This window comes from Sorex araneus, chromosome 4 (genome assembly GCF_027595985.1).
Source record: "Sorex araneus isolate mSorAra2 chromosome 4, mSorAra2.pri, whole genome shotgun sequence".
In the NCBI taxonomy this organism is placed as follows: domain Eukaryota; kingdom Metazoa; phylum Chordata; class Mammalia; order Eulipotyphla; family Soricidae; genus Sorex; species Sorex araneus.
Window position 1 is genome coordinate 187077411 of NC_073305.1, and position 25339 is coordinate 187102749.

The 25339-nt window shown below is 48.3% G+C and overlaps 1 protein-coding gene and 1 non-coding gene across 2 annotated transcripts in view; one reads left to right on the plus strand and one right to left on the minus strand.

Annotated features, from left to right (window-relative positions):
- PRKN (parkin RBR E3 ubiquitin protein ligase) overlaps window positions 1–25339 on the minus strand; it is a 1029130-nt gene that overhangs the window by 540617 nt on the left and 463174 nt on the right. The window lies entirely within an intron of this gene.
- Window positions 3399–3505, plus strand: LOC129404531 (U6 spliceosomal RNA). Its single transcript, XR_008629929.1, has one exon. It is a non-coding gene; the product is annotated as a U6 spliceosomal RNA (small nuclear RNA).

Genomic DNA, 25339 nt, shown 5'->3' on the forward strand with positions numbered 1-25339 from the left:
CTCTGTATGTAGAAATGCCTTCAGTCCCGAGAGCTAAACTGAGAAGCTGGTACCATGTTCTCTACCCATTCACATGTCCCTTGGTGTATCCCTCAGTTTCACACTGTGGCAGTGTCAGTCTCACTGAGGAGAGGCGATGAGTCCCTTCCCCACACTAGACAGTGTTTACGTCCCCCTGGGGCATCCAGCCAACACGTGGAAAACAGACGAACGGGGCCATGACAATGGGGGGTGGGGAATTTGTTCAATCCTGGAATCTATTTTCGCTCTTGTTGCATGACCTGCTGTCCCAGGAAGCTGAAACCATCTAAGCTTGGTTTATATTCCTATGTGCTCATTTGGTTTGTTTTATATTTTACATTGATTTCCTTCCCTTTGGAATATCGTGTAATAGCACTGAAAAGAAATGTTTAGTCAATATCCTATTTTTTTTTCTCTAAAAAATTATGGGACCGAATCACATCTGTATCATCTCTTTCTGATCCCTTGATTTGATTTATAATGATGCCGGTCCCTCACGACCTCCATCACCACAGCCAAAATTATAAGCCAGGCCAGGTAGCCCCAGGGGGACCCGCAATGCCCTGACTCAGGTGGGTATCCCCCGGGGGACCGGCAATGGCCATGACACAGGTGGCGGCCATCATCAGGTGCAGTCAGCCAGGGGACTCCCCCTGCCATTCCAGGTGCCCGTCTACATGGAATTTCATGATATCTTACAAAATTACTTTTTTTTTGAAAGAAAAATTATTTTGAGAAAGCAGGAGATAGTGTTCTCAAGATGGCATCAATTTCCTGTCTGAAGGGGCAGTTCACATGTGAATATGAGGTCGGGATGCCTTTGAGTGCAATTCTAAGCTCGAGTGCTTAACAATGAGCTTGAGGATCAAGAAACAGATCATCTGTGGTGATCATGTGTGCTCATGGCAACTTAGGGAGTCACGTCCAGGTAACTTCCAGTCAAGGCAACGCACTTCACGTCTGTCAGTGATGGGGGGAGCTGCTAGCTGTTTGCAGCATGAAGGGGACCACAGAGGAGCAGAGCTGAGGGTGCCACAGAGGGCTCAGCCGGGGCTCACCCAGTGACGTGCGGTTAGAAGCACGGGGGCACTTGGCTTCGCTCATGGCACCCCCGAGCAGTAGGCCGCCAGCTGCTCCTGCGGGCCTGCATCTGTTAGGGAGCTCAGTAGTGTCTGATCTGTCCACACAAAGGGCCGTGTGTACAGGATGTGCCGATCAGTGACCCTAAGTGACTTAGGCGGCTGATTATTTTCTAATAATCTAGAACTCCAAATTTTAAGCAAAGGCATCTGATGAGTTTTTCCTGCATAATTCACATTTCTAGAGATCAATAAATATACCATCATTTGGACTCCAAAGTCCATGTGCTTGAAAAGAAAAAAATGGTGTATCTTGGGGGCCTCCTAATATGTTTTCATCTGGTCAGGCACATCTATGAATCAGGCCTTTTCCAGGCCTGGAAAGATAGTACCGTGGCTGGTAAACATTTGCACTGCAAACGGTCGATCCAGCACTATGTGTGGTCCCCTGAGCACCACCAGGAGTGAGCCCTGAGCCCAGCCGGGGAAGGCCCACAAACCAAAAGCATCGTCGTCCTCCTCTTCCCCCCACCCTCCTCCTCCTTGTTTTTTCCTTGGAAGCTGCCTTTCTCACCTACTGCTTATCATTTGACCTCTGATCACGCACGATGATTTGATCCCGTGTCCCTCATTCTCCTTCACGTGGCACAGAAGACACTATAGCTTCTCAGGGTGCATTTGGGCGAAGTTCATTCATCCACAGGGGTATTGGGTCGTCAGGCTCAGTTCCTTCATTGGAAACTCTGGCCCACCCTTGAAACTGAAACGTGAAATAACGCCAACTGATGGGGCTGAGCTAGTCCAGAGAAAGTCAGATTCGCGTTGAACCCTGGCTGTGAGCCCCGTCAGGAGGGCCCGCTCTCTGGGCAAAAAGGCCAGCTCTGAGCAGTCCGAGCTCCAAGAGTTACTCTAGTTCTGAGGGGATCAAATGCACGCCGTCTCCAGAAATTAACAACTCCTGCTAAGAACTGTGGCTGCAGTTTTTAGTAATTACCATCCATGCTGCTCCAACAGGGTCCCCACTTCTGTAAGAAAAACACAGTGGTTCCCAGCAAACCTTCCCTCTCCTATTCTAGAAACATCCATGGCCCGCCACTGAAATAGGACATCTCTCTCCTCCCTGGCAGCTAGATGTGAACATCAGACCGAGTTCTAAGCACAGGCAGGAGAGCACAAACCTCTGGGGCCAAACCCCGTGGCCCTTCCTTGCTGGACACACAAACTCTGAGTCCAGAGGAGCACAACTGTGAGAGCAGGAGTTGAGAGAGGACCAGGGAGCAAGAATGAAGAATCCTCGTGGCCTGACCCAAACGCTCATGACCGATTTTCCAAGACTGTTAGAAGTGACAGGACTAAGCCTCTAACGCGATTCAGCTGCGGGCAGCCTACGGCTCCTGGGCTGGCCATCCAGTTTGGACCTGTTAATTCACACTCTGCATCTCAGGCCAATCCACGAGGCCCCTGTGAACTTAGTATAAATAAATGAATAACGACCAAACGAAAGATGCCAGAGTGCCAAAGTGAAAGTTAGCGCATGCCTGAAATGTAGAGAGAAGACTGGGATAAAGGAGTGACGCTGAGCCAGAACCACTCAAGGAAACAAGCTGCCGTGAGTCTACTGTACCCACCCTGGGCCCACCAGAGCCGGGAAGCTGCTCGGAGCAGAGATCCAAGAGAGAGCAGCGGCGGGAGCAGGGCGTTCAGAGACTGGCGGTGGGCTGGGGGTGAGCGGCAAAGACAGCACGTGAGGGGGTCCCTTGCGGACTTGTTTCCAAACCAGAAAGTGACAAGAGACTTTAGTGGATCCTGTGTCCAAGTGAGCCTGTGCAGACGTTCTGTCAGAAGGTTTCTGTCTTAGGACAGAATAGCCCTGCTTAGTCATTCATGCACAAGATACAGAGGCCAAGTTTGTAAAACACGGAGGAGCAATGAATGGAACTAGAGTGTAGCCTTTGCGTCTGACAGGATCTGTGGTTTTACCCTGTTCTCCGCTGCACCCAGCCCCCAGAGCACTTTCGTTATTATTTTGCACTTATGTCAGGGTACAGGCAACAACCAGATGAAATGAACTAGCTGGACTTTGGGAGATGGATGCGTCTGAGCTACCAGATAAGATGCAGGACTATGTGTCTTTTCAAAGGCAGGCGCTGTCGAGAGAGAGTCCAGGAAGGACAGTATGTCTGCATGCTTGTGATCCGGAGGCCAGAGCAGGGCTGCAGTTAGGGTGGGGAGAGCAGAACCCCCAAATTTCCAGCCTGGGTCATTTCCAGCCCGGGCAATCAGGAACAAGCTGGCCTTGTGCTCGCTTTGTCAGCACATATACTAAAACTGGAACGATACAGAGGAGATTAGCACATTCCCTGCGCAAGGATGACACGCAAATTTGTGAAGCATTCCCTATTTTTTAGAATGACTGCACTCATTTGTGGAATATAAAGTGGCATGATATGAGACTCACACCCAGGGACAGTAGAGATAAGAGCCAGGAGGATCACTCCACGGTTTGGAAGCTGGCCCCACACGCTGGGGGAGAAGGCGGTTGGGGTGGAGAAGGGACCACGACGTCAGTGACGGCTGGAGGGTGGCTCGGGAGGGGAGATGTGTGCTGAAGGCAGCCCAAGGACCAAGCAGGATGGCCTCCGAGTGTCTGGACTGCGAGTCACAAGGCCCCGAATTAGAGAGAGAGGAAGAGGGAATGGACCTGCCACGGAGGCAGGGAGTGGGGAGGGCGGGGCTGGCGGGAGGGACATTGGGGACAGTGGTGGTGGGAAATGTGCACTGGGGGAGGGAGGGGGCCCGAGCACTGCGTGACTGAAACACAGGCATGCAAGCTTATAGCTGTATCTCACGGTGATCCAATAAAACTTAATAAAAATAAATAAATAAATAAATACATACATACATACACATACATAAGAAACAAGCTGGTCCTGCGGCCTTGAGGCTAGGAGTGACCCCGTCCAGAGAATGCAGGGGCCTCCCCACCGCGTGCAGTGACACGCAGAGGACTAAGGCGGCACAGAGAGGGGAGGTGGGGTTCACGACAGGGAGCTGGGCCCAGAGAGGCTCCAGAGGTCGGTGAGGCCTGCTTGGTGCTGGGAGCACTGGGCCCCGAGTGTCCACACTCCCGGCCACTCTCTCAGCCGTCCCGGCCGTAACGAAGGGCTGGAGAGCCCCGACCTCCTCACTGTCACCTCCGCCTTCGGCAAGTCCAAGGGACGCGCGTTGCGTCTCCCTGCAGAGACTCTCCCCGGGACTAACCAGGGCCCCTGCCCTGGCCCTGCCTTGGGAGAAGACCAATGTGGCAGTGAGTCCCGAGGGGCGCGACCGTTAGACGCGCAGGGGATGGCGGCGGGAAGGCCGCGGGGCAGCCCTCTCTCAAGTGCGGGTAAACGTGTCTCCACAGAAGACAACACTTGCTTTTAGTGCGGATTCCAAACACGTGGGGCTTGGGGGCGAGTTAGTTTTGGCTGGAGCAATAGCGCAGCTGGTAGGACATTCGCCTTGCACGTGCTGACCAGGGTTCGATACCTCCACCCCTCTTGGAGAGCCCGGCAGCAAGCTACCGAGAGTAGCCTGCCTGCACGGCAGAGCCTGGCAAGCTCCCCGTGGCGTATTCGATATGCCAAAACCAGTAACAACAAGTCTCACAATGGAGACGTTACTGGTGCCCGCTCGAGCAAATCGATGAGCAACGGGATGACAGTGACAGTGACACTCCTGACTCATCTGCTGTCTCGGGGGCCTGAGTGTCGGCTCTCTCCTGGGGGCAGAGCTGTCCCACCACCAGCCTGGCCACCACAGAGCACTCCAGAGCCTCAGCCCGGCAGGTTTCCTTTCGGGTGAAAGAACATGAAAGCCCCTCTTTGGAAGGAGACGCTCCCCAGAAAAACGCAGCTACTTGTCATTTTGTTTTTTTTTTTTTCAACAGATCCCCAGCCCTGGTGAAATAAATCTCACACAATTATATTTGGGCCCCGCCTTACAAAGGCTCATTAACATCTAAATCATTCAAATGATGCAAAGCAGAGGGAAATGAGGGAGAGCTAGCCTGGTAGCCTGAGGAGTTGTTTTTCTCTTTCCAGGAAGGCGAGTGCTCCTGTAGTGTAGGTCTCAGGGACGGTGGCCCTGGGGGAGCGGCTCTGCTTTCCCAGGGCTCGGATCCCAAGGGAATCCGGAAGTATTCCTAGATTCTGGGAAAACATGCAGTTTCATCCTCCTCACCAACACACAAAACACAGGGAACACCTGAAGGGCCTCAGCTACGACTGCGGAGTGGGGGCTGCAAACGGTCAACCATCACACGGGGCCCAGGGCCCCACACCATCCTCATTTCTCATAAAAACAAAAGAGAAACTGGCAAAGCTTTGGAAAGTCACACACGAGGAGCTAGAGGAGCTAGAGAAGATAATCGAGATGGGTGGGAGATAGTACAGCAGACGGGGCACGCGCCTTGCACACGGCTGATTCTAGTTCAGTCCCCAGCACCACACAAGGTCCCTCAAGGACCGCCAGGAGTGACCCCTGAGCACAGAGGTGGGTGTGGCCCAGAAATGAGAGAGGAGGGGAGAGCGAGAGAGGGAAAGAGAGGGAGAGATAGGGAGAGAGAGGGAGGGAGAGAGAGGGAGAGAGAGAAAGAGAGGAGGAAGAGGAGGAGGAGGAGGAGGCGGAGGAGGAGGAGGGGGAGGAGGAGGAGGAGGAGGAGGAGGAGGAGGGAGAGGAGGAGGAGGAGGAGGAGGGGGAGGAGGAGGAGGAGGAGGAGGATTCTATTCCACGATTGCTGGAATGGAAAGGCAGGAAGGCAGAAGGTGTTGGCTTCTGAAGGAGTGTCGGAAAAGACTCGAGCTTCTAGAACTCATCTCGAGAAGGCGCACCCCTTCCCACTCAGAGCTCAGTCCGAGAGTCCTTCAGCTGCACAGAAGGTACCAGGATGACGGAGAGCTCCTCTCAAAGCCTGGATGCTACCAGACAAGGCGCCCATTTCTTTCTTGGTTCCCCAAGGGCACCTTCCCATGGAATGAAATTTCATGCTCAGTCAAACTTTAGAAACATATGATTTAAACATATGCCCGTCTCTTGCTCCATATTCTCAGCTTCTCACTTCTCCACCTCCCAGGCCCTTTCTTAAAATAGCCCCTGGTGGAAGCGACAGTGCTCCGTGGAAAAGTGGCTCTCCCACCTTTCTATCTACTCTGCAGAACTCCTTCCCCCCAAACTGGTTTACCACAAGAACACAGAATTAATGACGTTTTATTATGTGATATTTTAATGCCTGATGATATTTTCAATTACAAAGAAATTTTCCCTTTTGGAAACAGTGTTCCAGAAAAAATTCACCATGGACCATAACCAATAGAAACAGGCTGATTCGTGTCTCACCAGCCCTACTTTCAAAAGGGGGTGTGTGTGTGCGTGTGTGTGTGTGCGTGTGTGTATGTGTGTGTGTGAAAAGGAATTAAAAAATATAAAGTATCTTGAAATGATTTAAGTTGTTTCATTTGAAAGCAAACTCCAGCTTCAGAATTTATTGCAGTTATGAAAAAAGCATAGGCGACAGAACAAATATTGTCAGCAGGTATAGTTACATTTATTTACTTTAATTAAAATTTTATATTATCTTACCAAGTACAAATACAGAATTCTCCTAAAGAACAATAAAGCAAAGTAAAAACACCCCCAAAACCTGAGTCCAGGTGTTCTGTCAACAGGCCAGTGGCCCAGTCTTAGGGATTGTCCGAAAGCTTCCAGGGACAAGGGATACGTTTTCACCAAGACATAACTGCTGGCTGCTTATGTGGCTGGGTGGAAAAGGGGCTGGAGAAAGCACTTTTGTGGCCCACCTGTGCCAACTAGAGTGCTAACCACATAAGACAACGCCCAGCCCAACACAGCCGTCCCTTGGGGCAAATCTGTTCATCATGTGACCTGTGACTTCTCATGACACCCATCTCAGTTCTGCAAATTTTCCAGAAGGCCCTTCCATTGGAGCCTCACCCTGCCACACTCTGGGCCCTCCATACCCCCAAAGCGACACTAGGGATTCTAGTCCTTGTCACAGAGCACCAAGTCTGCCTTTCGTCATTCTGCTGTCACTCCCATGCCTCTGAGGGCTGGTCGCCTCAGGCAGGCCGGGGAGATGAACTGAAAACTGGTCTCAATGACCAAATGATTAGGGACTGATTTTGCACAGAGACATTACAAAGGGGCAGCACACTGCATGACAACGGGGGTCTTCTGGGGAAAGGGTGGAGGCTTGGCATCGGAGGGAGCAAGAGGGGAAGGTGATATGGAAGGGGAAGCTCATTCTAGGCACAGCTATGGCCAACATCACAGTATTCTTTAGGACAATGCTGTTTTGTTTATTTTTGTGGGGGGTGCTCAGGGCTTACTCCTGGCTCTGTGCTCTGAGATCACGCAGTAGACCACATGAGGAGCCAGGGATTAAACCCGGGTGAGATGCGTGCAAAGCAAGCGCCTGACCTGCTGTACTATCTCTTCAGCCCCAGGGACAGTCCAGTTTTAAGCCGCCAGTTGCACCTTACAGGTATGGAATATATGAATGTGAAGACCAAACAATCCGCCACACCCTAAAGTTGAAATGGACCCCACCCCCCCACCACCACCACTCACACCCCCAAAACCAAAACCTGTCCCTAGGCAACAAAGCTGACTTTCGAGGAGAGGCCTGGTGCCAAGACAGCCAGCCACGAAGGGGAACTGTGTTTCCCTGTGTTTCCCTCCTGCATACTCATGGCAGATGCACATGCAGACTTGGATGTGGAAAACACACTGACCCACAACAGACACGGGAGGAGGCTCCCAGATGCAGCGGAGACACAGGGACGCCCTCTCCACGGAGGAAACTCCACCTCGGGCTCCACTGCAGTCGGGAAAATACTTCTAGATGCACGAGCTACCCTGGGGAGCAGGGGCTGCCCCAAACACAGCACCCGGTCCTGTGATCCTGTTCTGACGACACACTGATGGGAGGGGAGGAGCTAAAGCACATAAGCAGTGGGGGGCGGGGTCCGTGGCAGAGTCAGCCGGCCAAGCTGGACAGTCTTGCATGTGGCCACACGCCCGATCTCAGTGCCCACAGGGGCCTGAGGGCAAGATCCTGGCAGGAGCTCCGCGGGGTCAAGACACACGCAAGGATGCTCACTCCTGGCAAACAGACCCAGCTCCTGCCAGTCTACACCCGCTTAGCAAGAAGCAAGACGCAGCCCTACCGGGGGAAGGAACCCTGTGTGCCTCCCCAAGTGTTACTGGTGAGTCAGGGGTCCCGGTATCAGCCCTGGGGCGGGACCTCTGCCACCAGTTGGGCCTGGGGACCAAACCTCCTGCACTACAGCAGGGTGTCACTGCTCACCACGTAGGTCTGTGGGACCTCGGCCGCCCGGCAGCTACGGGCTCCCCATGGCCTTTAAACCTGGTTGCTGCCCAAGTTGAATAGAACACAGGACACGTGACGCAGCAGAGAGATAGAACAGAAGACAAAGGACCCACCTAACTGATAAATCAAGACAAAATCCTGGGTAGATGAACCAAAGTTTCTTTAACCAGTCATCTGCTCTTGGGCACTCAGGTTGTTTCCAGATTCTGGCTATTGTGAACGGTGCTGCAATGAACATACACAATAGAATACTATGCAGCTGTTATGAGAGATGAAGTCATGAAAATTGCTTATAAGAAATGGACATGGAGAGTATCATGCTAAGTGAAGTGAGTCAGAAAGAGAGGGACAGACATAGAAGGACTGCACCCATTTGTGGGATATAAAATAAAATAATATGAAACTAACACCCTAGGACAGTAGACACAAGGGCCAGGAATATTTCCCCATAGTTGGAAGCCTGTACCATGAGCTGGGGGAGAAGACAGCTGGAATAGAGAAGGGATCACTAAGTCAATGATGGTTGGTGGAATCGTTCAGGATGGGAGATGTGTGCTGAAAGATAAAGGACCAAATGTGATGGCCTCTCAGTATCTGTATTGCAAACCATAATTCCCCAAAGCAGAGAGAGAGTATGGGGAATATTGTCTGCCATGGAGGCGGGGGAAGGATGGAAAGGGGGGGATACTGGGGACATTGGTGGTGGGGAATGTGCACTGGTGGAGGGATGGGTGTTTGATCATTGTATGACTGAAACTCAAACATGAAAGCTTTGTAATTGTATCTCACGGTGATTCAGTAAAAAAGAAAGAAGGAAAGAAAGAAAGAAAGAAAGAAAGAAAGAAAGAAAGAAAGAAAGAAAGAAAGAGAGAAAGAAAGAAAGAAAGAAAGAAAGAAAGAAAGAAAGAAAGAAAGAAAGAAAGAAAGAAAGAAAGAAAAAAGGAAAAACTCCTGGGAAGAACTCCTAATATTATGAAACTATGTATGCACCCCAGAGAAGACTTCAAAGCAACAGCCATAAGGGTACTCACTGAAAATGAGGTCAATGAACAAGAGGGTGAACAGAAAAAAGTATGAAAAGGAGATTTAAATAAGTCCAAGCAAATTATATAACAGCTGAAATAAAATTAAAATAGTGGTGCAAGAGCAGAATGGATTTGGCCTTGCAGTAAGATCACTTCAACAGTTCAGGTTGGGCTGCTTTTGCTCCTTCCTTTCAAAGCCATTGAGATATGTTTAAAATACAGGGAAGAGTGTCAGGAGGAACAGCATTCACATCACAGGGTTCCAGAAGGACAGGGGCTGAGCTAATATGTAAGAACTAATAATAACATCCCCAGGCTGAGAAAGGAGTTAGGTCTGGGAAGCTCAGAGTTCCAAAGCACTGCAAGAAAAAGTACAGAGACACGTTATAATTAAAATAGAAAAATCAAAGATAGAGAAATGTAAAAGAAGCAGAGGAAATCAAAGAGTCACATATAAGGAATTCCTCATGCAGCTATCCGCATACTCACACAGAAACTCAACTGGGTGGGAGGAGATGGCGTGACACATACAAGGGGCTCAATGGAAAAGACACTCAATCATCAGAAAGAGAGAGACAGGCATAGAAAGATTGCACTCATCTGGAATATAGAATAATAGACTAGGAATCTAACACCCAAGAATAGTAGAAATAAGTATTAGGAGGTTGACTTCATGGCTTGGAGGCTGGTCTCTCATTCTGGGCAACTCAGAGAAGGGAACACCAAGTAAAATGTGGTCAGAGGTCATGCGGGGGAAAGGTGACGCGTGCCAAATGTAGACTAGAGACTGAACACAATGGCCACTCAACACCTTTATTGCAAACCACAACACCTAATCAGAGAGAGAGAACAAAAGGGAATACCCTGCCATAGTGGCAGTGTGGGGTTGGGGGAGACGGGACTGGGGAGGGTGGGAGGGATGCTGGGTTTACTGGTGGTGGAGAATGGGCACTGGTGAAGGGAAAGATTCTCGAACTTTGTATGGGGGAAACATGAGCACAAAAATGTATAAATCTGTAACTGTACCCTCACGGTGATTCACTAATTAAAAATTTAAAAAATTTAAAAAAAAAAAGACACTCAATCAAGAACACTCCACCCACCAGGATACCCCTGGGCCTGAAGGAGGAAAAGACTTTTCAGACCAACCAACCATCATTAAAGGAAGTCACTGCAAACAAAACCTGCTCTCCTACAAAACACAGGGACCTTCAATAAAAAGGGAAGGGGACCCCACTCGAAACTGTAAGAAACCCAAAAGAACAGAAATTTGGGAGGGAAGGAGAATAATAATGGGGACTCTGCTTTTAAGTTCACTAATTCTTTGTTACCTCAGTTCTGTTTAGAAAAAAACTAATTTCTTCTTTTACATTTTTCTGTTCTAAAATTTCTATTTTACCCTCTTAAAATAAATATTATTAAAAATAAATAAAAATATTAAGTAGACCAGACGAGAAATTAAGACTGCATCACGAGCAGAAGATTAAATTGCTGAAATCTGTTCATATGACAGACCACAAAGGAAAATCTATTCCTTACTCTGAGACTAGAGCAGGACATTTTCAAGTACACTGTTTTTGTTCATTCTTCTTTTTAAATGTGTTTCATAGAAAAGTCTGCCGGGGTTAGCTTCCTCCTGAAGACTGCTTCTCAGTTTCCGTTGCCTTTGAGCATTTCCCCTACGGGTCTTTGTGCCCCCAGAGGGAGGGAGATCATTCTGCTTCTCTCCTGCTCCTTTGTCGAACCGGCTCAGCACGATACTCTCCAGATTCATCCATGTAGCTGCAAATTGCACGATTTTGTCTTTTCTTCTAGCTGAGTAGTATTCCATTCTGTGCCCGTACCACAGTTTCTTGGACTCTTGGGTCTCTCAACACCCTTGCTTTGATGCCATATGTCGCCCACACGGCAGAGACTGGCAAGTTACCCATGGTATATTCGATATGCCAAAAACAGTAACAAGAAGTCTCACGATGAAGACGTTACTGGTGCCCGCTTGAGCAAACAGATGAGCAACGGGATGACAGTGATACAAGAAAAAGAAATTATATCCATTCAGCAGTACTTACTAAATATTGATACAGTGAGAACAGAAGAGGGATCACTCGGTGAATCTAGCCTATGCTTTAAGTCTCTCATCAAACAGGCAGTCAACCAGAGGGGCGGTAGGAGGCTGGGGGTGGGAGATGGCCGCAGAGGGAAGGCGGCTCCCGGCCCCACTCTCTCTGGACACGCTCCCAGTCAGACCTGCTCTCTCTCCGGGACTCTCGCTCTCTCTTCTCACAGCCCAGCAGACAGCAGGATCAGGTGGGATCCCACCTCCAGGCAGGCCTCAAGAATCAGACAGGGAGAACATAGGGCTCGGATATCCACGTAGTGATAGATGCTCACTCCCACACACGCGCACCCGTGGCTGAGACTAGGGAAGTCGACACAAGAGGGCAGGAATGGCTGGGGTCCCATCAAGAGGCCCAGACAGAGTCAGTCCAGAGAACGGGGGTCTCACCTGTGGGGACAGAGCCACGGCCGGACACTCAGGAAGCCGGACACGGGATAGAGAGTGACCGGGGCAGGGCCTGGCCGCGGCTCACTGGAGGCCAGAAGGCTGCGTTGGGGACAGGTGGTTTACGGGACGCGGGATCACCGGGACGGGATCAGCGACGCCGTTCATGGGGAGAGGAGAGGCCTGGACATTCGGGGAGGGACCCGGGCCATCTACTTAACGTGTACAATAAGCCTCCTCCCAAGGCCTTCCGAGTTCTGTGATGCAAATCTTCCCTACAACTCTCAAGAACCCACCAGCACCGGAAAATCCACTTTCGCACCGACGATTAAACAGATAAAGTTCAGCTGGGAGCTTTGATTGCCTAAGTATCATAGACCGCAAAATGCAAATATGATGGCAAATGTCTAAGACTGAAAATAGTATAATGCTCTTTCTAAATACACTTGGCGAAGGTCAAAGTCACAGTACAGCAGGTAGGGCGTTTGCCTTCCACGTGGCCCAGCCAGGTTCAGTCCTGGCCATCCCATATGGTCCCACGAGTGCTGCCAGGAGTAATTTCTAAATGCCAGGAGTGACCTCTGAGCACTGCCAGGTGTGACTGAAAAAAACCTATAAACACATATTTGGCAATAAAGTCATCACAAGGTCATGGCAGATCTTAAGGCCCGGGGAAATGCGTTGTCTCTGCAGATGAACATCCTTCCTGGACCCAGCTAAGCCCTTCCACATGAAAGGAATGTGCTCAGAGGCCCTGTGCAACTGAACCCATCTGCACTGAAGAGAGGAAGAGATGTGCTAAGGGAGCACAGAGCCGAGAACACTGGGAGAAAACTGCAGTATGAGAATGTTCCAAAATGTCCCTGCGCTTCCGAAAGGAGCAGAAACTTCATTTCATCCTGCATTCATGTCTCCCAGTGTCAGTTTATTGAGGAGACCATTTACTGAGTGAATTTATTAAGAAAAGGTGCTGTTGTATTAAGAAAATACCCATAACCCCTAAACTCTACTGGCACCTGAACTGAGAGAACAGAAGCAATGAGAGAATACACAGGATGTTGTAAGGAGAGGACTTTTTGCCTGGTTCTGATTTCTGCCCTGAGCATCTATCACTTTGGGAGAACTGCCTTTTCTTTGTCTGGTCCATACCACTACATGTTGATACTTCTAAAAACATTTTTTTTGCAGGGGCACCTTTGTTAGTGCTGGGGGTGAGTGGCAGAGACTGAACCAAAGCCATTGCCCATCAGTCCATCGGTCTCCCCGACCCCTGAAGATTTTCAGATAAAATATAAGAGGAAAATAACTGGCGTTCATATATGGAGCTCAGTGAGAAAAAACAAAGAATGGTACAAAAATAACCTATTTTGTTTTCCTTGTAACAGCATAGACTATTAACGGGGCACAATGATTTCCATACTTGGAAGAACTTGACATACAGACACATTTTCTTGCCTCGAGATTCTCTCACGGGTACACGTAGGAGTCTAGAGAGTATCAGTTACCTGCCTCGCCAAGTATAGTCACATCACATCATGGCGAACACAAATCCAAGTCTGGCTTTCAGACAATGGGATCAGTCTCACAGACCTTGATGCAATTTCTAGTAAGTCATCGACAAAACTACTGACACAGTTGTTTTAACAGAAAAATTATTTTCCACTGGGAGGAGAACATGAGGTAGCGTTTAGTACTCTCTCGGCAACAGACTGCTAATTCTTACAGACTCTCTTCATTTCCACTATTCGCAGCGATCAAATGCTGCTATTGTGGCATGTCATTAATTCAATTACAAAAACACAATCAAGTGAAAACAAACAAAAACTACCAAGTAAAGAAAAATAAATGAATCCCGATTCAGCTCATAAAATTCACTGTACCAAATTCCTCTTCACTCTCAAAAGAGAATTTGGGATTCTAGTTCAGTTCTCATCTCTGGCAGCTTCATTTGACTGCCAGCCGCAGACAGAACTAATACTGAATATCAACTTGAAAAGCACCAAGCGAAATATCATGTTTTATGGAGGAAATTTCATAACGTTCAAGGCAAAGTCTATCAAGCAAGGAAGAACAGAACTGAATGATCTCGAAGGATTCAAACATTGACTTCAACCTCGATTCTTGGGAAAACCTTCCTTCATCTATTCTAGGGAGACTTTTTCAAAGCCCATCACATGAGCCAAGTTCTGTAAATCTCGAGACTGGCTAAGTGCCCTGAAACTTGCAATGAAAGGAAAAAAAGAACCAAAGGAACACAAATTCAATTAAAGAAGGAACTAAAACCAAAAGGTGTTAAGTGATTATAAAAGAGCTGCCGGGAAGAACATGTAAGGTCCACGAGCTGAAGGAAGTCTGTCTTCACTGACTGACTTCATTTATTCCTCCTGGGTTCTGGGAAAGATGGTACTGCATTTCCCTCAGGTAAGCAAAAGGGGGAGGGGAATGGTAGAGGGACATGCATCACCAATATGTTCTTTCTCTACATCTCGTTTTTCTTTATCAAATTAACATTTTTAATAATCACATCCTTATGCAGCAATTAGCAACAGAGCCACACTGACAGGCAATGGTGTGAGATGGCATTGTTCAATGGCTTCACCTCTGTCCACAGGGCAGAATGGAGTCGGACCCCAACAACGTGCAGATACAAAGTCTGCAGACAGGGACCCCCGTCTGTCTGGACTCTTGATTCCTGCTCAGTCCGGCCCCCCGGTCCTGGTTAGCTCCAGTGCTTCCAGGATATTATGGGTCACAGATGCCATTTTATGGGTGTCTCTACACACTCATCCTTGGTGCTATTTCTGATGAGTTCTGCACGGCAGAACAGCAAAGGTTAAGCGACTGAGTCAATTATTAAGAATAGTGTCAGCTGGACAATAAAATGTCATCTGGTTTCCTTCAAAAACCCACTAGCAAGCCATCTGTGGGGTGCGCTGTCGTTTGATTCCTGATCACTCATCCCCTCTGATTCTCCTCTGTAGGTGACTCTCGCCCAGACCTGCCCCTCTTCATCCCTACCCTGCACTTCCCTGTGCCCCAGGCTCTATTTCCCAGGCTCTGCATACGCCAACCCCGCCGGCTGCTGGTTTGGCTTTGTGTGCCCTGTATGCTTCCTCTCCTGCTCTCACCTCCTGCTCTCCCCGTGAGCATGGCTCCCCTCCTCACCAAGGCGAGTCAAGTCTTAAATTCCTGACTCAGAAGGCTCACTCCTTCCCTCACTCACTAGGAAAAACTGCTTTAGCAGACAGCCTGAGCTAACCAAGGAGTGAGCTCACATGACCGTAAGATGATGTCCGAAAATCTAACTGGCCTTTGTCTCACTAGAACCCACAGAAGGACTCAGAGAATGAGAGGCCAACCATCAACGCTCGGACAGTTTAACAACAGAGAAAATCCAGGTGCCGTCTCATCGGGCCTCGAGAGTACTCTTTCCAGATAATCTGGAATCATAATTACAGAATGTTAAGAGGCGGCATTATTGAGGAGCGGGGCTAAGTTAATTTCAGGATGCTCCACTGAAGTTCTGTGCTTCTGTGAGTCCTACCAAGACAGAGAAATGCTGGTTCCATTCCCTGACCCAGGACACCGTCAGAAACATACAGCTTCTTCTCTCCTCAAATTGGAGCCAAATTCAGTGTCTTACTCTTTCAGACAAGGTTGTATCTCATGAGTGACATATATCTTAGAATGAAAATTGATATTTTCTTAATGGGTATAAGATAAAAAATGAAATCTTTATATAAATTTTTCTAGGAATTTTCTGCAAGAAGTCTATTGATTTTGATCAATTCAGAAACACTGCCTGGTGTAACTAACAGATTTTCCCAATAATTCCTATTTAGCTGATTGAATTAAGGTGCTGTAAGGGCTTGTGAAATAAACTAAAAGTTTACAAAGGAGTATATCATTAGGGAAGGGCTCCTCTCTGGATGGTGGATGAGATCTATCCTAGAGTTTAAAATAATAAATCCAGCCTCTTGCCTCCGTGGCTGGCTTGTCTCTCTCTCCCCAGGAAGGACTGCTGGGCACCTGTCTCCCCCCACAGTGTCTGATACTGAGAGTGACGCTGGCTCCTTCCCGCCCCACTGCAGTAGGAAGCCCGTCTTGCACGGCGTTCAGGGTCAGAGTTTCGGGGAGCACGGCGAGTGTGTCTATGGGAAGGCAGAAGAGCACACAAAATACCCAACCTGTTTATCATGACGATTTGAGAGAGACTTAACTCAGCACTAACGCTCAGTCCTGCTCCACATGGACTCAGTGCCGGCCGAGGCGAGGACCTGCCTCTGAGGGTCTCCCCCCAGCTAGGGGAGAGGAGTGTCCATCTGGAAGCCATGTCTAACCCCCAGCAGCCACCTGGGATCCTGTGTGAGCAGAGAGTCTGATACCGTTTCCAGCCAGCCCTGCCTTCCCTGCCCCAGGACTCTCAGTTCAGGGTAGGAAACGTTACCTCAAATCATGGTTCTCTCAATTACTGGAATGGGGACAGCACTAAAATACTGTAAGGCTATTTTACAAATGGACTGGAGTGATAGCACAGCGGGTAGGGCGTTTGCCTTGCACGCAGCCGACCTGGGTTTGATCCCTCTGTCCCTCTCAGAGAGCCTGGCAAGCCACCGAGAGTATCCCGCCCACATGGCAGAGCCTGGCAAGCGACCCGTGGCGTATTCAATATGCCAAAAACAGTAACAAGTCTTGCAATGGAGACGTTACTGGTGCCCGCTCGAGCAAATCGATGAAGGACGGGACGACAGTGCTACAGTGCTGCATTTTACGAATGAGGCTGCGGTCTGCTTACTTGCGTATCTACTGTCTAGGCAGCAGCCTTCCGGGCTGTGAGGCTTGTGTCTCAGGGCCAGGGTGTTAGCAGACTCTGCTACAACCGACCACCAGAGTCCACTGGACCTTTCAACCACCTCCTGATCCTCCGACCTCTGTCTTGGTGATCTCACTCCGTGGCCAGAGTCCTCAGCAGTGCTTCCCCAGGGGGCCATCCTGCCCCCAGAGAGCATTTCAACTTTTCTTTCTGCTGAAAAAGGGCTAAAGCTGGAAAAGATGTTTAGCATCCGCCGGACAAGGGCTGTGTCCACTTCACGTCCTTTGCTCTGTCCCTGCAGCTCCCACGCCCCGGTGAGAGCGCCTGGATCTCCTTCTCCTACCGACTCGCTCACTCCGGTCAGTCCCTCCTCTCCCCTCCAAGCTGCCATGCCGTCCAGACCACTCACGTGCTTCGGGGCCCGCCTCCTTGGCTCCCTTCAGTGGCGTCTCCGTCCCCTCCCCATGCATTTCCCGTAACCTGCCAGGCACACCGTCCCTGGTCCTCACTGGGGGTCATCGCCGCGGTCCACTCTGCCTCCTTCCATCCTTCAGTAGTCAGCATGAGGCCCCAGGAGCCCATAATCTACATCAGTCCATCCCCAGGCTCCGGCCCAAGTGCTCGTGATGCAGAAGACTGGCGTCCACGTGACACATGTGTGCCCATGCCCGGGAGCATTCCCGCCCTGATCAAAGCCAGTCGGGGTGTGCTTGGGGCACCCCAGCAACCCCAGCAATGCTGGGCCGCCTACGCGTCACACACCGCGCACCCCTGCTGCTGGCCCCACAGAGCCCATCTCGCCGGGCCCGGGCTAACCCCAAGGCGAGCTTCTCCTCTGAGGCCCCGCCCTGATGTTTCTCTGCGGGTGTGTGGTGCTGTGCGCAGGGGTCACTCCTGACGGTGCCTGGTCATGCGCAGGGCTGACGACTGACCTGGAGGCAGCTGCCCGCGAGGCTAGCACCTAACCCCGAGCTTTCTCTCCTGCGAATCCGTTTGCTTCCCCCAACCTCCTCAAGGTGCAAACTCTCTGTCCATTAGATCCCACCAACCTCAAGACCCACATCCTGTGTTTCTGCCGACTCAGCTCTGACCCAGGGGCAGCACATGGATGCCCGCATGCCAGCTCTGTGTTCCCACAGCGTGACCATGCTTCATTCTCCTCAGATGGAACTGACCGCAGTTTTCTCCTCCTATTACCTCCCCTTACCAGGTCTCTCCGTTGGCAGGTGCTGAATTCAGCGAAAACAGCCATTGGGGGGGGGGGCTAGGGGTGTGGGGGGACGGGGTGGAGCTATACTGTGATTCTTGGTGGTGGAATATGTGCACTGGTGAAGGGATGGGTGTTCGAGCATTGTGTAACTGAGACTTAAACCTGAAAACTTTGTAACTTTCCACATGGTGACTCAATAAAAAAATTAAAAAAAAATAAAGTTGTACTTCCAATAGGTATCATGATTGTACATTAATTTTTCTTTGAAAATTATAGCTAATAATTGTTAGTAATGGTTATTATAAATAATAAAATAATTGATGTCTTTTTTCTTATCTAAAAAAAAAAAAAAGTAAATAGCCATTTGGTTCTCCTGCATCCCAGCTCTCCAGACAACCGACCGAACACTGTTACACAGGCACAGAACCAAATTTGATGGCACTGACATTTTTTTATCAAGTTTGTTTCTTCCCGGGAACCTGAGCACCGAGTTCAGGCTCAGACAGCTACTGTGACTGACCGACGGCAAGAGGCAACTCGGGGGCGTGTGGAGAGCTGGAGTGGACGAGCACACATCCAGCGCAGACAAGCTCCAAGTCTGACCGCCAGAACCTTGCGATCGTCCTAAACACTACTAGGGAGTCCCCTGGATGTCTCTGAGCACTGAAGATGGAGCATCAGGCCTGCGCCCCAGTGCCTCACACCCCTGGGCATGGCCACAGGCTCCCAGGGCCACAGTGTGTGTGGCCCCCAACAGGGCTGGGGTGCAGCTGGGGTGAGGACGGTTCTAGACTTCATGTGAGAGTTTTGATCTCTCCTCTCTCTCGATGGCCCCAAGAGTCACGCCTTCTTCTGCATCTGGGACATTAGTTTCCGGCGGAAGCTCTCAACCGTGGAGCACATGCCACAGAAGGGACAGTGGCACCCCCTCGGGGTCTGGAGGCATCCGACGAGCCACAGTGGCTCACTCCTGGCTGGTGCCAGCAGGCCTGCTGTCTCGTTTCCCTGGGACTGGCCGCGCTTCTCTAGGCTTGCTAACAAGATCTGCAAGAGATAGTGCTAGGATGCAGTAGATTTTTTCCCAAAGCAACTTATTATTAGGAAAATAATATCTCCAGGAAAATGTATTTATCTATCCAGGAAAATGTATTTAATCATTCTGGAATTATCTACCATAAGAGAAACTCACAATTCCCCCAAAAGAGTCCAGATAAGGACTATTTGCTATTCGTTCATCAATTTGTTTTATAAGTGAATCTCCATGAGATACAGTCACAAATCTCTCATGTTTGAGTTTCAGTCATACAGTGATCAAACACCCATCCCTCCACCAGTGCACGTTCTCCACCACCAATGTCCCCAGAATCCCCCTCCCCCATTCCAACCTTCCTCCTGCCTCTGTGGCAGACAATTTCCCTCATACTCTCTACTTTTGGGCATTATGGTTTGTAATACAGATACTGAGAGGCCATCATGTTTGGTCCTTTATCTACTTTCAGTACACATCTCCCATTCCAAGCAATCCTTTCAACCATCATTGACTTAGTGATCCCTTCTCTATCCCAGCTGCCTTCTCCCCCAGCTTATGAGACAGGCTGCCAACCAGGGAGCAATCTTCCTGGCCCTGTCTCTACTGTCCTTGGGTATCAGTATCATATTATGCTACTTTATATTCCACATATGAGTGCAGTCATTCTATGTCTGTCCCTCTCTTTCTGACTCATTTCACTTAGCATGATACGCTCCATGATTATCCACACATAAGCAAATTTCATGACTTCATCTTTCCTTCCTAACAGCTGCATAGTATTCCACTGTGTAGATGTACCAAAATTTCTTTGACCAGTCGTGTGTTCTCTGGCACTCGGGTTGTTTCCAGATTCTGGCTATTGTGAACAGTGCTGCAATGAACATACAGGTGCAGATGTCATTTTTACTGTGCTTTTTTTGTGTTCACCGATTTTTAGAGTAACTGATGGTGTGGGAATTTAGGTATCTGTCCTATAAAAAGGTGGTTTTTACTGAGGAAGCTAAAAAGGGTCTGTCCAGGAAGAGGCTCCTGAGAAGGGGTGTCCTCTGGTACTCGGACTGGGTGGCTCTGGGTCTTCCCCGCTCCCCTGGGACAGGGGTCACATTACTTGTGGTATTGCTGGGATGTCTGCAGGCTGAGGAGGCTGTGGGAACAGTGTGACTTGGACCAAGGAGCAGCACCCGAGAGCTTCAGGGTCATCACAGAGGCCAGCCAGGTGGAAGCCCGAGTGTGGAATTCCAGTGTGACCCCTGCAAGGCCGGGTCAGGGTTAGGGGAAAGCATCCATGACAGTCCCGTCATGGAAGAGACACACCTAGTGCTGGCACCGAGCCCTGGCACCGTGTACAGCACAAAGGTCAGCCAGCCTTTTCCATTAAGTGACACACAACTGCATTTAAAACCCCACTAACTCAACAAGCATGGCTGGAATAAAACTGGGGAGGTTCCCTCCGTCAGACAGTTCTCCCACGTATGCAAACACACAAAACGTTCCAACACACACAAATGATTTCCTTTTATCTTACCAACCTGCATTAGTAAACACTTTCCCTAGGGCGTCTGAGATATTATTATCCATTTGTCACCTATCACTTCATAGGGTAAACACCGGCTTAAAATTTCTCAAAGTGGCCTGCAAGTCTGTATCTTGATGACAATTATGCCAAGTCTCCAGCTCCATGCGTCTGTCACACCCACCTGAGAGAGAAGAGGCTATCTATCTTATGCTTGTGCCTAGGAGGATGGGGCCCCTTTACCAAACCAGACCTATTTCAAAGAAAGGAATATGGTAAACACATTTTCCCATACTGCTTTCCATCATTATTTCCCATTAATCAAATGCGATGTGCAACCTGCCAAAAAGCCCTCGAGCACTTTCCTAATAATTAGAGCTTCTAATCTCTGCAGCACGCTGCTCTATTTTAGCCAAAATGCCATTCTTACAATGCATAAGCACAAGGTATGAGGTGGGGGGAAAATAATGTGGCTACAGCTTCTAGCCAGGGAAGAACGGAAGCAGAGAAGAGAGAAAAACAGGTAATACTCTCCCCCGATGAGCGATGAAAAGCACACACAAACCCAACTGATGACCTGGGAACAGCTGGGAAATCATTCTTTCAAAAAATAGTTTTGAGCAGAACAATTACCTAGAAAAGGATGGCAACACATTGCACCCCCCAAGTGGCCCCATTGCGCCGTGCAATGCCTCTCGAAAGCCGAGTTCAGCCTCGTCGTGCCGTCAGGGGGGAGATGAGGGGAAGCAGGCAGCGTTGGCGCGGTCACAGCTACTCCGCAAGGGCGTGCTGTCACTCACGCCCAGAGCAGCGCGGGGCCCAGCCTCTGTCCACGGCCTGCGCTCACGGCCCTTAACGGCCTCTCACACGGTGCATTTCACAGGAACGCCCTCTGAGGCCACGGCCTGATACTGAGCCCGAGCACCCGCCCGGTATCGTGATGGACTAACATTCGAGAATGCACGCAGGTGAAGGTCCGAGGGAAGGAGAGCGGGGCGATTTCTGCGGAAGAGCATTCAAGATGAGCAAGGCATGTGGCGTTGAGAAAGTGGCCCGTGGAAATGGACAGGACATTCGCTGGGGCTGGGATCTGTGAGTGCTGAGAGGCCAGGTCAAAGCCCGTGCAAGTGTTATCTCTGTCCATCTAGCCAAAGAGAATCGGATAATTAGTGTCTGTCAAAAAAGAGTTTCGGGGTGATGAATTTTGTCCTTTTTGTATGTTGACTATGACACTAGGCATGGGAATGTTTTCAGGCATTTGTGATTCTGGGATTTTATTATGCAACAAAATTTCAAAAAGTGAGAGAGGAACTATATTTATATCGAAATGCTGATTACAACGAAGGACATCAGAAAGGCCCGTAAGCCACAGATCACAGGAGAAGATCTCAGGGGAAATTATGGAAGAAAATCTCTGGGCTAAATGACATCTTCTGCCTGTTACTAGGACATTAGGAATACTTTTATTAGAAAAAAAAGATAGCACTGTAGCACTGTCGTCCCATTGTTCATCAATTTGCTAGAGCAGGCACCAGTAATGTCTCCATTGTGAGAGTTGTTGTTACTGTTTTTGGCATACTGAATATGCCACGGGTAGCTTGCCAGGCTCTACCGTGCGGGTGGAATACTCTTGGTAGTTTGCCAGCTCTCTGAGAGGGATGGAGGAATCGAACCTGGGTCAGCTGCGTGCAAGGCAAACACCCTAACCTCTATGAATGTAGAGCCCAGAAATATAGTCATAAATATATGGATATTTGATTGTTAATGATGGCACCAAAGTGATCCAAGGGAAAAAGATCAAGCTCATATTCATAAAGGTGTCCAGACTTAACTCCATCATTAAGTATTATGAGCTAGAGCTTAAATTTAAATACAAAATATCAAACTAGAAGAAAACACAAGTGAATCCTTCATCATGGGATGATGTACAAATGTCTTTGACAGACTCTAGTAAAAAACATAAAATTTCGTAAAATACTGGTTTACAAAAGGATAATATTAAATAATTGCCAACAGATTGAGTGACAAAAGTTAACTACTCTATAGATCTGGGAGGGAGGACTCTAGAAAGATGTATATCTGTCCAAATTAGCCTAATTTAACTGAGCAAAATACAGGAATACATATATCATAAGAGAAAAATGTAGGAATCACCACTAAGTAAATGAAAACATGCATAGGAACCTATTACAAAATAAAAGATATCCCACTGAATTGGGTAAAAACATGTACACGACTTCTGACAAAGAGCTGTTATCCAAGATATATATTCGGCACTCATGAAACGAAACAACACACACAGAAACATCAAAAAATGGGGAGAAGAGATGAACAGACACTTCTCTGAAGGAGATGACATAAAGATCCCCAGCCGGTACATTAAAAAAAAATGCTCATTATCACTCATGAAAGAGGAAATGCAAATTAAAATGACAATGAGATATTACCTCACACCTAGATCAAAAAGGCCAGAAACAACACGTGCTGCGAATGCAAAGAAGCAAAAACACACATTCATTGTTGGTGAGAGTGTAAACGGGCTCAGTTTGTCAGGAAAACAGTGTAGAGACGTCTCAAAACACCAGAAGTTGGACACTCCCGCCTGTGTTCTGTGTGGAATATGCATGTCCACTTTCTCTCCTCTCACATCATCTTTCTAGGTTTCATATGATAAAGGCTACCTTGCTTTACTAAAAAAAAAAAAGTAGAACTCGAACCACCACATAACCCAACAATTTTGCTCCCAAATGAGATAAACACACTAATGCAACACACACACACACACACACACACACACGAGCGCACACCTGCTCGTGCGCACACACACACACACACACACTTGTGTGTGTGATGCCTATGGCCATCACAGCACTGCTTATAATAGACAACATCTAGAATCAACCTGAGTCCATGCCCATGACAGAATGCATAAAGATGTGATGTATATACATATATATGTACATACCTACACACAACACACATACATGTGTATATACACACATCCACCATATATATGTGGTGGATGGCAATGGCATTTTGGTCATGAAGTATATTAATATAAACATCGTACCCCTAAAACATAAACACTTATACTCTTTTGAAATAATGTCACCTCAACAAAAATGAATTTTTTAAAAAATGGAAAGATCTGCAAGAAAACCTGTAGAAGAGCTGTAAGACGAAGGAAAAAAGAAGAAGAAGGGAAAGAAAATGTGCATGCCATTTTATTGTACGTCCTTCGGTGAGTTCCCACCCGGATGAACAGCCCTGGAGAACGAAGGGAACTCGGAAGGCTCCTGTGTTGCTTCCTGGGTGTCCCAGGCGCAGCCGTGCTTGAAGGACCATCTGGCCTTTGCGAGAAAGTCAGACGCACTTCTTCCACTTAGAATTCTCCCTGGAGATTCTACTCCAGTTAAGTTCCCTTTCCAAAGCTGATAGATCTAAAAACACAGGCAGCAGCTTTAGTCGTGAGCATCCAGAGGCAGAACACTACAAAGTAACAAAAAGGAACCAGGTACCGAAACACCCAACAACCCGCATGAACCTCAAACTGACATTTCTGAAGTCTGGAAACATCCTTACGCCTGGGAGTATACAGCAGGTGACTTCACGTGCACGAAGTTCTAAAACAAGCCAAAATTTCCTGTGAGGGAAAACAGATGAGTTCTCCCCAGTCCTGGGGGTGAGGAGGAGCGGAGAGGTTCTAGGGCCACAGCAGCTCTCTACTGTGTCTCATGCGGGTTTGGGTTACATCTTCACCAGAACCCATCACATTTTATTGCATTATTAAGCACACCTAAAATGAACTATGAACAAGCATTGCTCTATACGACACTGTCAATGAAGGGTTTAAATATGGAGAGTTCTTGTGTCTCTAGTTAATTTAACGTGCATTAAAAATGAGATGGATTTTTAAGTGGACAGAGAAGTAAGGATGCATATTTAAAAACTGAAGCATGTGCAGAGAACTGTTAACCGCATAATCTAGGTAGTGCATATGTGGGGGCCCTTACGGTTCTTTTAGAATGCATATACATGTTAATATATATAACATATATGTTAAAATATATATTACCACACACATATATGTTAATATATTCATGAACCTCAACTATCTTAGAAAACAACTTTGGAAAAAAAAATCCAAAAGTTCAGGAGTCGCTCCCCTCTGGTACCAAGATGCTAGTTGCACTGTCAAGGTAAAGCCGTTTACTCCACCGAGTCACATTTCTTCTCTCCTCTCCCCTATGCCTCCATCCCGCAACACTCCACACTTCTTTCCATTTCATAATGGCATTTTCCTTCTTGCAAAGAGAAAAACAGCACCTTATTCCCCTGAAAATGGACTAGGGGCACCATACAATCAGCTACGCCCAAACTTTCCCTTCATATAGTTGCTACCTGGATTTTGTTTCTTTGGTTTTTCGGTTGATCTTCTAGTCCTGCCTTTCTGTTCAATTTGGCAACCATCACTATTGCTTCATTACTCCTGCTTTTCCACAGCAGTGTGAGAGAGACAGTAACTAACAACAGACACTCCCAATCTAACAAAGACAGCTGATCGCTTTGGCAGTGTTAGCACGGGTACCCAGCCCCTTACAACCATTTAGATATTTCAATGATTAAAGCCTCATATTGAACGGGCAGGGATCGTACTTCATTTCTACTTTCCCAGGATTATTTCTAATTCGTAAATTTAAAAATAAAATACTGTGAACAGGATGGCCTTAGCATTTACATTTTCTTCAGCAA